A 14068-nucleotide genomic window follows, 5' to 3' on the forward strand; every position below is an offset into this window, starting at 1 on the left:
CATCAAGCCTAGAGTACCTTCCCCTTTTCACACTTGTACTAACTTTAACTTATTAAAAAAAAAAAGAGAGAGAGAGATAAAGAGAAAGAGAAAAACAAAACAAAAAACACACCCAACAACAAAAAGAATGTTTGGATGCTGGAGAAAGGATGGTCACCCAGCCAGTCTGTCACAGGGGTACAGAGAGGGCACAGGGGTTGTTTTACGGTGCACAGCTCCTCCTTTGTGACACCCTGTGAGCTGTTTCCATTTGTATGTCTGTACACAGCACATTGGGATCAAGAATTTCCAGCACAGAATTTAGTGCTGCTATGGACACATCACATGCACCCACTGGCCCCTTTCAAGTACTATGTTACCATGTTTTCAATGGGAAGCTCTCTGGACCAAAAGGGCACATAGATGTGCTCATTAATCTGATGTGATTTCCAGGATGACTCTACTCCAATAAAAGGGACAAAAGAAAAAAAATCCATATCTTTGTTTACATATGATTAACTAGAAACAACCCTGCTCACCTCAGTTTGCAGAAGAGAAGACCGTAGAAACCATTCAAGTCCGAAGCTCCAAAACAGAGATTTTCTTTACTTTGTGGTTCCTTTAAAGATACTCAAACCTTCTTGGTAAGAGATGGCCATGCCTCATAGAAGTGAAAAGTCAAAGGCAAGACACACGTGGAGGACATTTGAGCCTGAGATGAAGCATGTATGTGATATTTATACAATGGAATTTTAGGTTTTTATGTCAGTGTGAAACGAAGGCAGTTTGAGGGGAAGCAGGACACCACTCTGCCGTTACACTCCGTATGCTGTAGTACCATTTTGTATGTATGTTCAAGAAGCATTGAACAAAGCAAAAAGGTGATGTATGTATAGGATAAAAATTAATTGTACGATATCATTCTAGTACATTCTGTTGTACATTTTAGTCTTGTTTTCTTTCTTTTCATTATTGATAAGAGGATGCGAACTGTACAGTTTCCAGCTAGTTACTCATAATAGAAAATAAATAGAAAGTGGTACATATACACAATGGAATATTACTCAGCTATTAAAAAAAATACATTTGAATCGGTTCTACTGAGATGGATGAAACTGGAGCCCATTATACAGAGTGAAGTAAGCCAGAAAGAAAAACAACAATACAGTATACTAATGCATATATATGGAATTTGAAAGATGGTAACGATAACCCTATATGCGAGACAGAATAAGAGACACAGACGCATGGAACAATTTTATGGACTCTGAGGGAGAAGGTGAGGGTGGGACGTTCTGGGAGAATGGCATTGAGACATGTGTATTGTCATATGTGAAACAGAGCACCATTCCATGTTCGATGCATGTGACAAGGGCTCAGGGCCGGGGCAATGGGATGATCCAGAAGGATGGGATGGGGAGGGAGGTGGGTGGGGGGTCCGGGAAGGGGAACACATGTAAACCCATGGCTGATTCATGTCAATGTATGGCAAAAACTATTACAATATTGTAAAGTAATTAGCCCCCAACTAAAATAAATAAATTTATTAAAAAAAAAAAAAGAAAAAAAAAAGAAAAAAAAAAAAAGAAAAGAGAGTACTAGAAGAAAACAAGAAAGAACATTTGTCAATTGCAGTTGTCAAAAGATACAAAAACCTAGCCATATTTGTGAAGCATAATTGCTTTTCACATACAGAAGTATTTTTTTCACAATTGTTTTGCATAACATTTGTATTAAACTTAAATATCTTGTCTGATGAGGGTGTTTCTTTGTGACTGAACCAGTCGATTCACAAGGTATGTTCTTATGGGTTCTCCCTACCCCCTAATTTTTTCAGAATCTTCACCTTTTTTATTTTTCTATTTTATTTTATTTTTTTTTTTTTTTCAGTTACAACATTTTTTTTTTTTTTTTTTTTTTTTTTTATAAATTTATTTATTTTAGTTGGGGGCTAATTACTTTACAATATTGTAATAGTTTTTGCCATACATTGACAAGAATCAGCCATGGGTTTACATGTGAATAAATTTATTTATTTTAGTTGGGGGCTAATTACTTTACAATATTGTAGTAGTTTTTGCCATACATTGACATGAATCAGCCATGGGTTTACATGTGTTCCCCTTCCTGGACCCCCCTCCCACCTCCTTCCCCATCCCATCACTCTGGGTTTATCCCATTGCCCCAGCCCTGAGCATTTGTCTCATGCATCGAACATGGAATGGTGTTCTGTTTCACATATGATATTATACATGTTTCAATGCTATTCTCCCAGAACGTCCCACCCTCACCTTCTCCCTCAGAGTCCACAAGACTGTTCTATCCATCTGTGTCTCTTTTTCTGTCTCGCATATAGGGTTATCATTACCATCTTTCAAATTCCATATATATGCATTAATATACTGTATTGGTGTTTTTCTTTCTGGCTTCCTTCACTCTGTATAATGGGCTCCAGTTTCATCCATCTCAATAGAACCGATTCAAATGTATTTTTTCAATGGCTGAGTAATATTCCATTGTGTATATGTACCCCGGCTTCCTTATCCATTCGTCTGCTGATGGACATCTAGGTTGCTTCCATGTCCTGGCTATTGTAAACACTGCTGCAATGAACACTTGGGTACACGCGTCTCTTTCAATTCTGGTTTCCTCGGTGTGTATGCTCAGCAGTGGGATTGCTGGATCATATGGCAGTTCTATTCCCAGTTTTTTAAGGAATCTCCACACTGTTCTCCTTAGTGGCTGTACTAGTTTGCATTCCCACCAACAGTGTAAGAGGGTTCCCTTTTCTCCATACCCTCTCCAGCATTTATTGCTTGTAGACTTTCGGATAGCAGCCATTCTGACTGGTGTGAAATGGTACCTCATTGTGGTTTTGATTTGCATTTCTCAAATAATGAGTGATGTTGAGCATCTTTTCATGTGTTTGTTAGCCATCTGTATGTCTTCTTTGGAGAAATATCTGTTTAGTTCTTTGGCCTATTTTTTGATTGGGTCGTTATTTTTCTGGAATTCAGCTGCAGGAGGTGCTTGTATATTTTTGTGATTAATTGTTTGTCTGTTGCTTCATTTGCTATGATTTTCTCCCATTCTGAAGGCTGTCTTTTCACCTTGCTTATAGTTTCCTTTGTTGTGCAAAAGCTTTTCATTTTAATTAGGTCCCATTTGTTTATTTTTTGCTTTTATTTACAATATTCTCGGAGGTGGGTCATGGAGGATCCTGCTGTGATTTATATCAGAGAGTGTTTTGCCTATGTTTTCCTCTAGGAGTTTTATAGTTTCGTGTCTTACGTTTAGATCTTTATTCCATTGTGAGTTTATTTTTGTGTATGGTGTTAGGAAGTGTTCTAGTTTCATTCTTTTACAAGTGGTTGACCAGTTTTCCCAGCACCACTTGTTAAAGAGGTTGTCTTCTCTCCATTGTATATTCTTGCCTCCTTTGTCGAAGATAAGGTGTCCATATGTGTGTGGGTTTATCTCTGGTCTTTCTATTTTGTTCCATTGATCTATATTTCTGTCTTTGTGCCAGTACCATACTGCCTTGAGGACTGTGGCTTTGTAGTAGAGCCTGAAGTCAGGTAGGTTGATTCCTCCAGTTCCATTCTTCTTTCACAAGATTGCTTTGGCTATTCGAGGTTTCTTATGTTTCCATACAAATTGTGAAATGATTTGTTCTAGTTCTGTGAAAAATACCATTGGTAGCTTGATAGGGATTGCATTGAATCTATAGATTGCTTTGGGTAGTATACTCATTTTCGCTATTTTAATTCTTCCAATCCATGAACATGGTGTTTTTCTCCATCTGTTTGTGTCCTCTTTGATTTCTTTCATCAGTGTTGTATAGTGTTCTATATATGTCTTTTGTTTCTTTAGGTAGATATAGTCCTAAGTATTTTATGCTTTTTGTTGAAATGGTGAACGGTATTGTTTTCTTAATTTCTCTTTCTGTTTTCTCATTATTGGAGTATAGGAGTGCAAGGGATTTCTGTGTGTTAATTTTATATCCTGCAACTTTACTATATTCATTCATTAGCTCTAGTAATTTTCTGGTAGAATCTTTAGGGTTTTCTATGTAGAGGATCATGTCATCTGCAAACAGTGAGAGTTTTATTTCTTCTTTTCCTATCTGTATTCCTTTTATTTCTTTTTCCGCTCTGATTGCTGTGGCCAAAACTTCCAAAACTATGTTGAATAGCAGTGATGAAAGTGGGTATCCTTGCCTTGTTCCTGACTTTAGGGGAAATGCTTTCAATTTTTCACCATTGAGGATAATGTTTGCTGTGGGTTTGTCATATATAGCTGTTATTATGTTGAGGTATGTTCCTTGTATTCCTGCTTTCTGGATGGATTTTATTAGAAATGGATGTGGAATTTTGTCAAAGGCTTTTTCTGCATCTATTGAGATAATCATATGGTTTTTATCTTTCAATTTGTTAATGTGGTGTATTACATTGAGTGATTGGCGGATATTAAAGAAACCTTGCATCCCTGGGATAAAGCCCACTTGGTCATGATGTATGATCTTTTTAATACGATGTTGGATTCTGTTTGCTAGAATGTTATTAAGGATTTTTGCATCTATGTTCATCAGTGATATTGGCCTGTAGTTTTCTTTTTTAGTGGCATCTTTGTCTGGTTTTGGAATTAGGGTGATGGTGGCCTCATAGAATGAGTTTGGAAGTTTATCATCTTCTGCAATTTTCTGGAAGAATTTGAGTAGGATAGGTGTTAGCTCTTGTCTAAACTTGGGGTAGAATTCCACTGTGAATCCGTCTGGTCGTGGGCTTTTGTTTGCTGGAAGATTTCTGATTACAGTTTCGATTTCCGTGCTTGTGATGGGTCTGTTAAGATCTTCTATTTCTTCCTGGTTCAGTTCTGGGAAGTTATACTTTTCAAGAATTTGTCCATTTCTTTCAAGTTGTCCATTTTGTTGGCATATAGCTGTTGGTAGTAGTTGCTTATGATCCTTTGTATTTCTGTGGAGTCTGTTGTGATCTCTCCATTTTCATTTCTCATTTTGTTGATCTGATTCTTCTCCCTTTGTTTCTTGATGAGTCTGGCTAATGGCTTGTCAATTGTGTTTATCTTCTCAAAAAAACAGCTTTTAGTTTTTTTGGTTTTTGCTATGGTCTCTTTTGTTTCTTTTGCATTTATTTCTGCCCTAATTTTTAAAATTTCTTTCCTTCTACTGACCCTGGGGTTCTTAGTTTCTTCCTTCTCTAGTTGCTTTAGGTGTAGAGTTAGTTTATTTGTTTTATTTCTTTCTTGTTTCTTGAGGTACGCCTGTATTGCTATGAACCTTCCCCTTAGCATTACTTTTACAGTGTCCCATAGGTTTTGGGTTGTCGTGTTTTCATTTTCATTTGTTTCTATGCATAATTAGATTTCTTTTTTGATTTCTTCTGTGATTTGTTGCTTATTCAGAAGCGTGTTGTTTAGCCTCCATATGTAGGAATTTTTAATAGTTTTTTTCCTGTAATTGAGGTCTGATCTTTTCCATTGTGGTCAGAGAAGACGGTTGGGATGATTTCAATTTTTTGGAATTTACCAAGGCTAGATTTATGACCCAGGATGTGATCTATCCTGGAGAAAGTTCGGTGTGCACTTGAGAAAAAGGTAAAATTGATTGTTTGGGGGTGAAAAGTCCTGTAAGTATCAATTAAATCTAATTTGTCTATTGTATGATTTAAAGTTTGCGTTTCCTTGTTAATTTTCTGTTTAGTTGATCTCTCCGTATGTGTGAGTGGAGTATTAAAATCTCCCACTATTATTGTGTTATTGTTAATTTCCCCTTTCACATTTGTTAGTATTTGCCTTATATATTGTGGTGCTCCTATGTTGGATGCATATGTATTTATAATTGTTATATCTTCTTCTTGGATTGATCCTTTGATTATTATGTAGTGTCGTTCTTTGTCCCTTTTCACAGCCTTTATTTTAAAGTCTATTTCATCTGAAATGAGTATTGCGACTACTGCTTTCTTTTGGTCTACGTTTGCATGAAATGTGTTTTTTCCATCCCTTCACTTTCAGTCTGTATGTATCCCTGGTTTTGAGGTGGGTCTCTTGTAGACAGCATATATAGGGGTCTTGTTTTTGTATCCATTCAGCCAGCCTTTGTCTTTTGGTTGGGGCATTCAACCCATTTACATTTAAGGTAATTATTTGTAAGTATGATCCCGTTGCCATTTACTTTGTTGTTTTGAGTTCGTGTTTAAACACCCTTTCTGTGTTTCCTGTTTAGAGGAGATCCTTCAGCATTTGTTGGAGATCTGGTTTGGTGGTGCTGAATTCCCTCAGCTCTTGCTTGTCTGTAAAGCTTTTGAATTCTCCTTCATATCTGAATGAGATCCTTGCTGGGTACAGTAATCTGGGTTATAGATTATTCTCTTTTGTTACTTTAAGTATGTCCTGCCATTCCCTTCTAGCCTGAAGAGTTTCTATTGAAAGATCAGCCGTTATCCTTATGCGGGTCCCCTTGTATGTTATTTGTTGTTTTTCCCTTGCTGCTTTTAATATTTGTTCTTTGTGTTTCATCTTTGTTAATTTGATTAATATGTGTCTTGGGGTGTTTCACCTTGGCTTTATCCTGTTTGGGACTCTCTGGGTTTCTTGGACTTCTGTGACTATTTCCTTCCTCATTTTAGGGAAATTTTCAACTATTATCTCCTCGAGTATTTTTTCATGGCCTTTCCTTTTATCTTCTTCTTCTGGGACTCCTATGATTCGAATGTTGAGGCGTATCATATTGTCCCAGAGGTCCCTGAGGTTTTCCTCATTTTTTTGGATTCTTTTTTCCTCTCTGCTTCATTTATTTCCATCCATCTATCTTCTACCTCACTTATCCTATCTTCTGCCTCTGTTATTCTACTGTTGGTTCCCTCCAGAGTGTCTTTTATCTCCTTTATTTCATTATTCATTTTATATTGACTCCTTTTTATTTCTTCTAGGTCCTTGATAAACATGTCTTGCATCTTTTCAATCCTTGTCTCCAGGCTATTTATCTGTAACTCCATTTTGTTTTCAAGATGTTGGGTCATTTTTATTATCATTATTCTAAATTCTTTTTCAGATAGATTCCCTATCTCCTCTTTTGTTTGGTTTAGTGGGCATTTCTCATTTTCCTTTACTTGCTGAGTATTTCTCTGCCTTTTCATCTTGTTTAGCTTGCTGTGTTAGGCATGGCCTTTCTGTATTCTGGTAGTTTGAGGTTCCTCTTTATTGTGGAGGTTCCACACTGTGGGTGGGGTTGAACGGGTGGCTTGTCAAGGCTTCCTGGATGGGGGAGCTTGTGTTGGTGTTCTGGTGGATGGAGCTGGATTTCTTCTTTCTAGAGTGCAATGGAGTGTCCAGTATTGAGTTTTGAGATGTCTATGGATTTGGTGTGCCTCTGGGCAGCCTGTATATGGACGTTCAGCGCTATGTTCCTGCGATGCTGGAGAATTTGTGTGGTATGTCTTGCTCTGGAACTTATTGGCTCTTGGGTGGAGCTTGGTTTCAGTGTATATGTGGAGGCTATTGGATTATCTCTTATTAATTAATGTTTCCCCTGGCTTTGAGTCTTATTCTTGTAGTAGCCTCAAGACTTCTCCATCCATACATCATCAATAATAAAACTTTTAGGTTAATGGTGAAAAGATTCTCCACAGTGAGGGATACACAGAAAGGTTCACTGAGTTACATGGAGATGTGAAGGGGGGGTTGAGGTCACCAGGAAGGGAAGAGGGGGACTCCAACGTGGAGAGAGCAGTCTAGCCAGTAAGCACTTCCCTCTGTGCTCTCCACAGTCTGGAACCCTCAGAGCGGTTCACAGAGATACATAGAGAGGGGGGAGGAAGGTAATAGAGGTGAGCATAAGTAGAAAGGGAGGAATCAGGAGGGGAGAGAGAGATCTGGGCAGTATTCTGTTCCCGATGTGTTCTGCAGTACCCAGAACACCCTCAGAAATTCACAGAATTGGGTTGAGAAGAGAAGGAGGAGGGTGGGAGATAGAGGTTCCCTGGGGGAGAAGAAAGAGCGTCAATAGGGGGAGAGAGTAGTGAAGCCAGTAATCACACTCCTGAGTAAAAATGAGTCCTAAAGATTGGGTTCTGAAGTGTGCAAAATTGATATCAAATATGTAAATCAAAGATTAAAAATCTAGAGTAGAGGTTAGCTTCTTATAAAACATACAATATAAAAAAAGAAAAAAAGGAAACAGTGTAAAAAGAAAAAAAATAATAAAATAGTAAAACAGTAAAAAAAAAAAAAGAAACAGTAAAAAAAAAAAGTAAAACAGGAAAAAAAAACTGTAAAAAAAAAGAAACCACAAAAGGTATACGATATATGTATGCAGTTTGCTTTAAAAATAGGGTTTTTTTTTTTCTTTTTGCAAGGTAATAGTGGGTTATGAAACTGAAAGTTGAAGGTGTAATAGAGGACTTCAAGAAAAAAGAAAGAAAAAGAAAAAAATTTAAAAAATAATGACAATAATAAAAATATGTATCCCAGTCTTTCTCTGGAGCTGTTGTGATCAGTGTAGGGTCTGATCAGTTTCAGATAGATCCTTGTTCCTGCTTATACTTTTCAAGATCTGTAGGCCCCTTTCAATGCAGTCGGTGGTAACTACAGCGATTTTAATCTGTTGGCCTGTCACTTCCAAAGCGCTTCCCTCTGTTTATTTGGCTTCTGTTTGCAGGTCTCTTCAGTATCTAATTTCTGCCCTGCCACAAAGGGGCAGAGGTGGTCTCTTTAGGTTCGCTTGTCCAGTCATGCTGTGGGGAGGGAGGAACACTGAAAACCTATATCACTGGCATGTGTGTGGCGAGCTCGCAGTGTCTCGGCCACACTGGGTTCGCCCCCGCTCATGGCATGTGTGCTTTCCCCGTCTACCCTGCTCAGGCTTCAGGTTACTCGGTCGGGGAGTGCGCCCTGAGATGTGTGCACTTCCTAGGTCTAAGCCGCTCAGGTTCAGGCTCCCAGTTACTCCACAAAGGCGCAGACTCAGTTGCGCCCGCGGTGTGTGCTGTTCCCGATCGGAGCAGCTCAGGCAGCCAGGAGTTTGGCGAGCGCACTCTCCCCTGTTGGGGAAGTGCGGCTTATCACCTCCCTGGTCCCCGCCTCGGTTTACAGGCGCGCCCAGCTCCGGTGTGTTTTGTGTCGGTTCTGGGGAGCTGGTTTCTGGTTGCGACCCTCCCGGCGGCTGTCGACCCTCTGACACCTCAGGCAGTCTTTGCTTAGAAACTGGGAGCCTGTTTGCAGTTTGGTAGTGGGTGCCCTCTCTCGGGCCGAGTTTGCCCCTTTCCGGCTCTGGCTGGCCCCGCCTGCCCACTGTGTCCGGCAGGGGATGGGGCGGTCCGCAGCCGGCTAGGTCTCCCCCGGTATCACTCAGTCCTTTGTTCTGTGAGCCGGCCGGCAGTGCCTTAGATTTGGGCTTTTCACGGGATAGTTCTCTCTCTCTGGCTGTCCCACGGTTTAGGTTACTATCTCACATTAGCTCCCTCAGATTGCCCTCAGGGCATTCGGGCCCAGTCCTTACCCGAAGCAGTGCCGCCCGCTCCTCTCCGTTCAGCCCCCTCTTGCTGGTGGCGGCTGCAAGCGTCTGGGGTTCTTTGCTGGGAGTTTCCTTTAGGCACGTAATCTGTGGGTTTTATTTATTTTTTCTCCCAGTTATGTTGCCCTCCGAGATTCGAAATATTCCCCCAAACCAACCGGTGAGAGGGTTTCCTGGTGCTTGGAAATTTCTCCTCTTTACAACTCCCTCCTCGGGATGGGTCTCCATCCCTAACTCTTTTGTCTCACTTTTTATCATTTATAATTTCTCCTATCTCTTTTTGAAGATAATGTGCCATCTTTGTGGATGCCTGACGTCTTCTGCCAGCATTCAGATATAGTTTTGTGAAGTTTGCTCAGCGTTCAGATGTTCTTTCGACAAATTTGTGGAGGAGAAAGTGGTCTCCCCATCTTATTCTTCCGCCATCTTAGCCCCGCTCCTCCTTCACCTTTTTAAAATGAAGCTGTTTTGGAAAAAAAAATGCCTTGTTCTTCCTCGAAATAGCTGTTTTCCGTTTGGTCAGGATGGATGCATCAGGTTTGGGCCAAAGACAGAGATGTGGCCACATGAGGTCAGGAAGGTTTCTCTCCACATTATAAATAAATGTCCCCAATGGGAGCTTTCCTGGGAAGTCCAGTTCTAGAGAGTTTACTGACAGAGACAGAGACAGAAGGGAAATCCGGGGTCACTCTCAGAAGAACACTGGGAGGGAATGAATTAGTCTTTCAGTGGCTAAGATGGCAACCTGAGCTACAAGGAGCTTTGTGGGCAACGTGTGACCTTGACTCTGCCCAGGCACATCCTGGTCATTTCATCTTCATGGGTCACATAAGTATTTCTCTTTCCATCATTTAAACATGTGAACACTCCTCAGCTCCATGGCTGGACAAAAGTAGGGCATGGTTTGGCCCCTCAAGCCATCCCTGGCTGGTGCTGTGAAAGGAATGGGATGGGACTGGTTTAGAGAGGACCTTACAAGAGCTTCCTTGTTCTTCTTTCTGGGTATGGGAGCCTGCCATGTGGAAGGTGACAGTGTGTGTCACAACTCCCAGTTGATGGATATTCAGGTTGTCTGCTAACATCAGCCATGGCCAGCAGACCAGCCTTGTGTGCAAGTCATGAGCTAGGTGAGGAAGCTATGGAATTCATCTCAGGAGGTTACATCCAGGGCTCAGGGACTGGCCAGGACTTGGAGGTTCCAGACAGGGCAGCAGGAACTTCTGCCTCTGATTTTAGTCTGAATGAGCTGTTCTCAGGGCTCAGTGGCTCAGAGTCTAGAAATGAGGAGGAGAGGAAGGCCACCAGCTGTCTGCCGTGGGCCTTGCTCCTGGCTCTGAGCAATGGCTAAGTGCAGGGCAGGATGGCCACCACCACCTACCCCCTTCTACCACTGCCCCGACCTGCACAGCTGGCCTGGTAGGTCTCCTGCTGCTGCTAAGTCCCTTCAGTTGTGCCCGAGTCTGTGGGACTTCATTGATGGCAGCCCACCAGGCTCCCCTGTCCCTGGGATTCTCCAGGCAAGAACACTGAAGTGGGTTGCCATTTCCTTCTCCAATGCATGAAAGAGAAACGTGAAAGTGAAGTTGCTCAGTCGTGTCTGACTCTTCACGACTCCAGGGACTGCAGCCTACCAGGCTCCTCCATCCATGGGATCTTCCAGGCAAGAGTACTGGATTGGGTTGCCATTGCCTTCTCCACTGGTGGGTCTAGAGATGACCTTTAATGCAGCCAGGCATTATCGCTACCTAGTGGTCGTCTTGGAGAGCTGCAGCCCTTAGAGCTGGAGCTAGACCCAGGAGGGCACCGGTGAAGGGTCATTCATGAAACAACTGTGTGCTGAGCATCTGTGGTGAACCAGGCACTGAGGACACAGGCTCTGCCTTCATCCATCTGACATTCTCACTGGGAAGCAGATCTGTATATGATAGAATCCTAGGTGGGATAGAATCAAATATGTAGAGTATGGAAGGGAAGTAGTTGGTGTGATTGGGGACGGCCTCTTGTAGAACTGGCCTTTGAACTGAAACCTTTATGCGGGAATTGAGCATGATATCTTTGGCAATGATTTCGTAGTGCTGGCTGAATGTTAGAAGCTCCTGGCAAGTATTAAAACAACAATAAATGTTCAGGTGCCACCCTCTTTCCCCAAGTAACTATATCTGACTCTCTCAGGTGGGGTTGGGGCATCCATAAGTTCTTCAGGTGATTCTGCTGGGCAGCTGAATCTCAGAGCCTGTAATCTGATTGGAAAAATGCCCATGGTAGAAGGGGAAGCAAATAGAAAAACCTGAGGGGGCTTCTGGATCTTCTCAGAATAGGAGGAAGGTGAGGGAGGCCAGAATGAGGGAATGAGCATTGGAAATGGAGCTGATGAGGTCAGAGAATGAAGAGAAATCAAGGAGTATGGGGCTGAATTATGATCAGAAGGAACTGGGAAGCCAAGGTGGTTGGCATTTTAAAAAGGCTTTATTGAGATAGCATTTAAAGTGTATAATTGCTTTGGGTATTTTACAATTTTTTTTAAATGTGGTAAATGAGATGTAACAAAATTTGTCCTTTTAATCATTTTTTAAGTGTGTTAGTCAAGGTCTGGGTTTAAACATGTAAATCAGCAGGTAAAGGAACATGATAAATGTGCACCAAACCAAACAAAAGGGGAAGAGATAGAGAGTCTTCCGGAAAAAGAATTCAGAATAAGGAAGTTAAAAATGATCCAAAATCTGGAAAACAAAACGAAGTTACAGATAAATAGTCTGCAGACAAGGATTTAGAAGACGGAAGAATCATTGAACAGGAATCTAGAAGAAATAAAAAAGAGTCAATCAATAATGGATAATGCAATATATGAGATCAAAAACTCTCTGAAGGGAAACACAAGTAGAATAACAAAGGCAGAAGATAGGATAACTGAGGTAGAATTGAATGGTAGAAATAAATGAAGCAGAGAGGGAAAAAAAAATAGAATTAACAGAATAGGGGACAACCTCAGAAAATTCTGGGACAACGTTAAAGGCCCCAACATTCAAATCAGAGGCGTCCCAGAAGAAGAAGAGAAAAAGAAATGCCATGAGAAAATACTTGAGGAGATAATAGTTGAAAAATGCCCTAAAAAGGGAAAGGAAATAGTCACCCACATGCAAGAAACCCAGAGAGTCCCAGGCTGGATAAACATAAGGTGAAACACCACAAAACACATATTAATCAAATTCACAAAGATGAAACACAAAGAACAAATATTAAAAGCAGCAAGGGAAAAACAACAAATTACACACAATGGGATTCTCACAAGAATAACAGCTGATGTTTCAACAGAAACTCTTCAGGCCAGAGGGAATGGCGGGACATACTTAAAGTGATGAAGAAGAAAATGTTTCAACCCAGATTACTTTACCCAGCAAGGATCAAATTCAAATCTGAAGGAGAAATCAAAACTTTACAGACAAGCAAAAACTGAGAGAATTCAGCACCACCAAACCTGCTCTTCAACAAATGCTAAAGATCTTCTCTAGGCAGGAAACACAGAAAGGTTGCATAAACCTGAACCCAAAAAGTAAAGCAAATGGCAACAGGATCATACCTGTCAATAATTAACCTCACATGTGAGGGGTTGAATGCCACAATCAAAAGACAAAGACTAGCTGAATGGATACAAAAACAAGACCTCTAATTATGTTGTCTACAAAAGACCCACCTGAAAACAAGAGACAAATACAGACTGAAAATGAGGGGCTGGAAAAAGAAACCAGAAGAAAGCAGAGGTGGTAATACTCATATCATATAAAATACACTTTAAAATAAAGCCTGTGAAAGAGACAAAGAAATACACTATATAATGATCAAAGCATCAAACTGAGAAGAAGATTTAACAATTAAAGATACATAAACACCCAACATAGGAGGACAGCAATATGTTAGGAAAGTGCTATCAAGCATCAAAGGGGAGATTAACAATAACGCAATAATAGTGGAAGACTTGAATTCCCCACTCACACTTATAGATGGGTCAAGTAAACCGAAAATCAACAAGGAAATACAAACTTTAAGTGATACAATAGGACAGAGAAACCTAATTGATATCTATACTAATTTCACCCCAAAACAATGAATTTCACATTTTTTCTCAAGTATACATGGAAAGTTCTCCAGGAGAGATCATATCCTTGGACATAAGTCCATCCTTGGTAAATTCAAAAAACCTTGAAATCATTCCAAGCATATTTTCTGACCACAATGCAGTAAGACTGGAGGTCAACTGCAGGAGAAAAACTATTAAAAATTCAAACATATGCAGGCTGAATGCCACGCTGGTAAATAACCAACAAATCACAGAGGAAATCAAAATATGCATAGAAACAACTGAAAATGAAAACACAACAACCCAAAACCTATGGGACGCTGTAATATCAGTGCTAAGGTGAAGGTTTATAGCCAAACAGCCTTACCTCAAGAAACAAGAACAAAGTCAAACAAATAACCTAACCCTATGCCTAAAGCAACTAGAAAATGAAGAAATTAAGAACCCCAGGGTTAATAGAAGGAAAGAAATCATAAAATAGG

Source organism: Giraffa tippelskirchi, chromosome Y (assembly GCF_054371585.1).
Source record: "Giraffa tippelskirchi isolate mGirTip1 chromosome Y, T2T-mGirTip1v1.2.pri, whole genome shotgun sequence".
NCBI classification, from domain to species: Eukaryota; Metazoa; Chordata; class Mammalia; order Artiodactyla; family Giraffidae; genus Giraffa; species Giraffa tippelskirchi.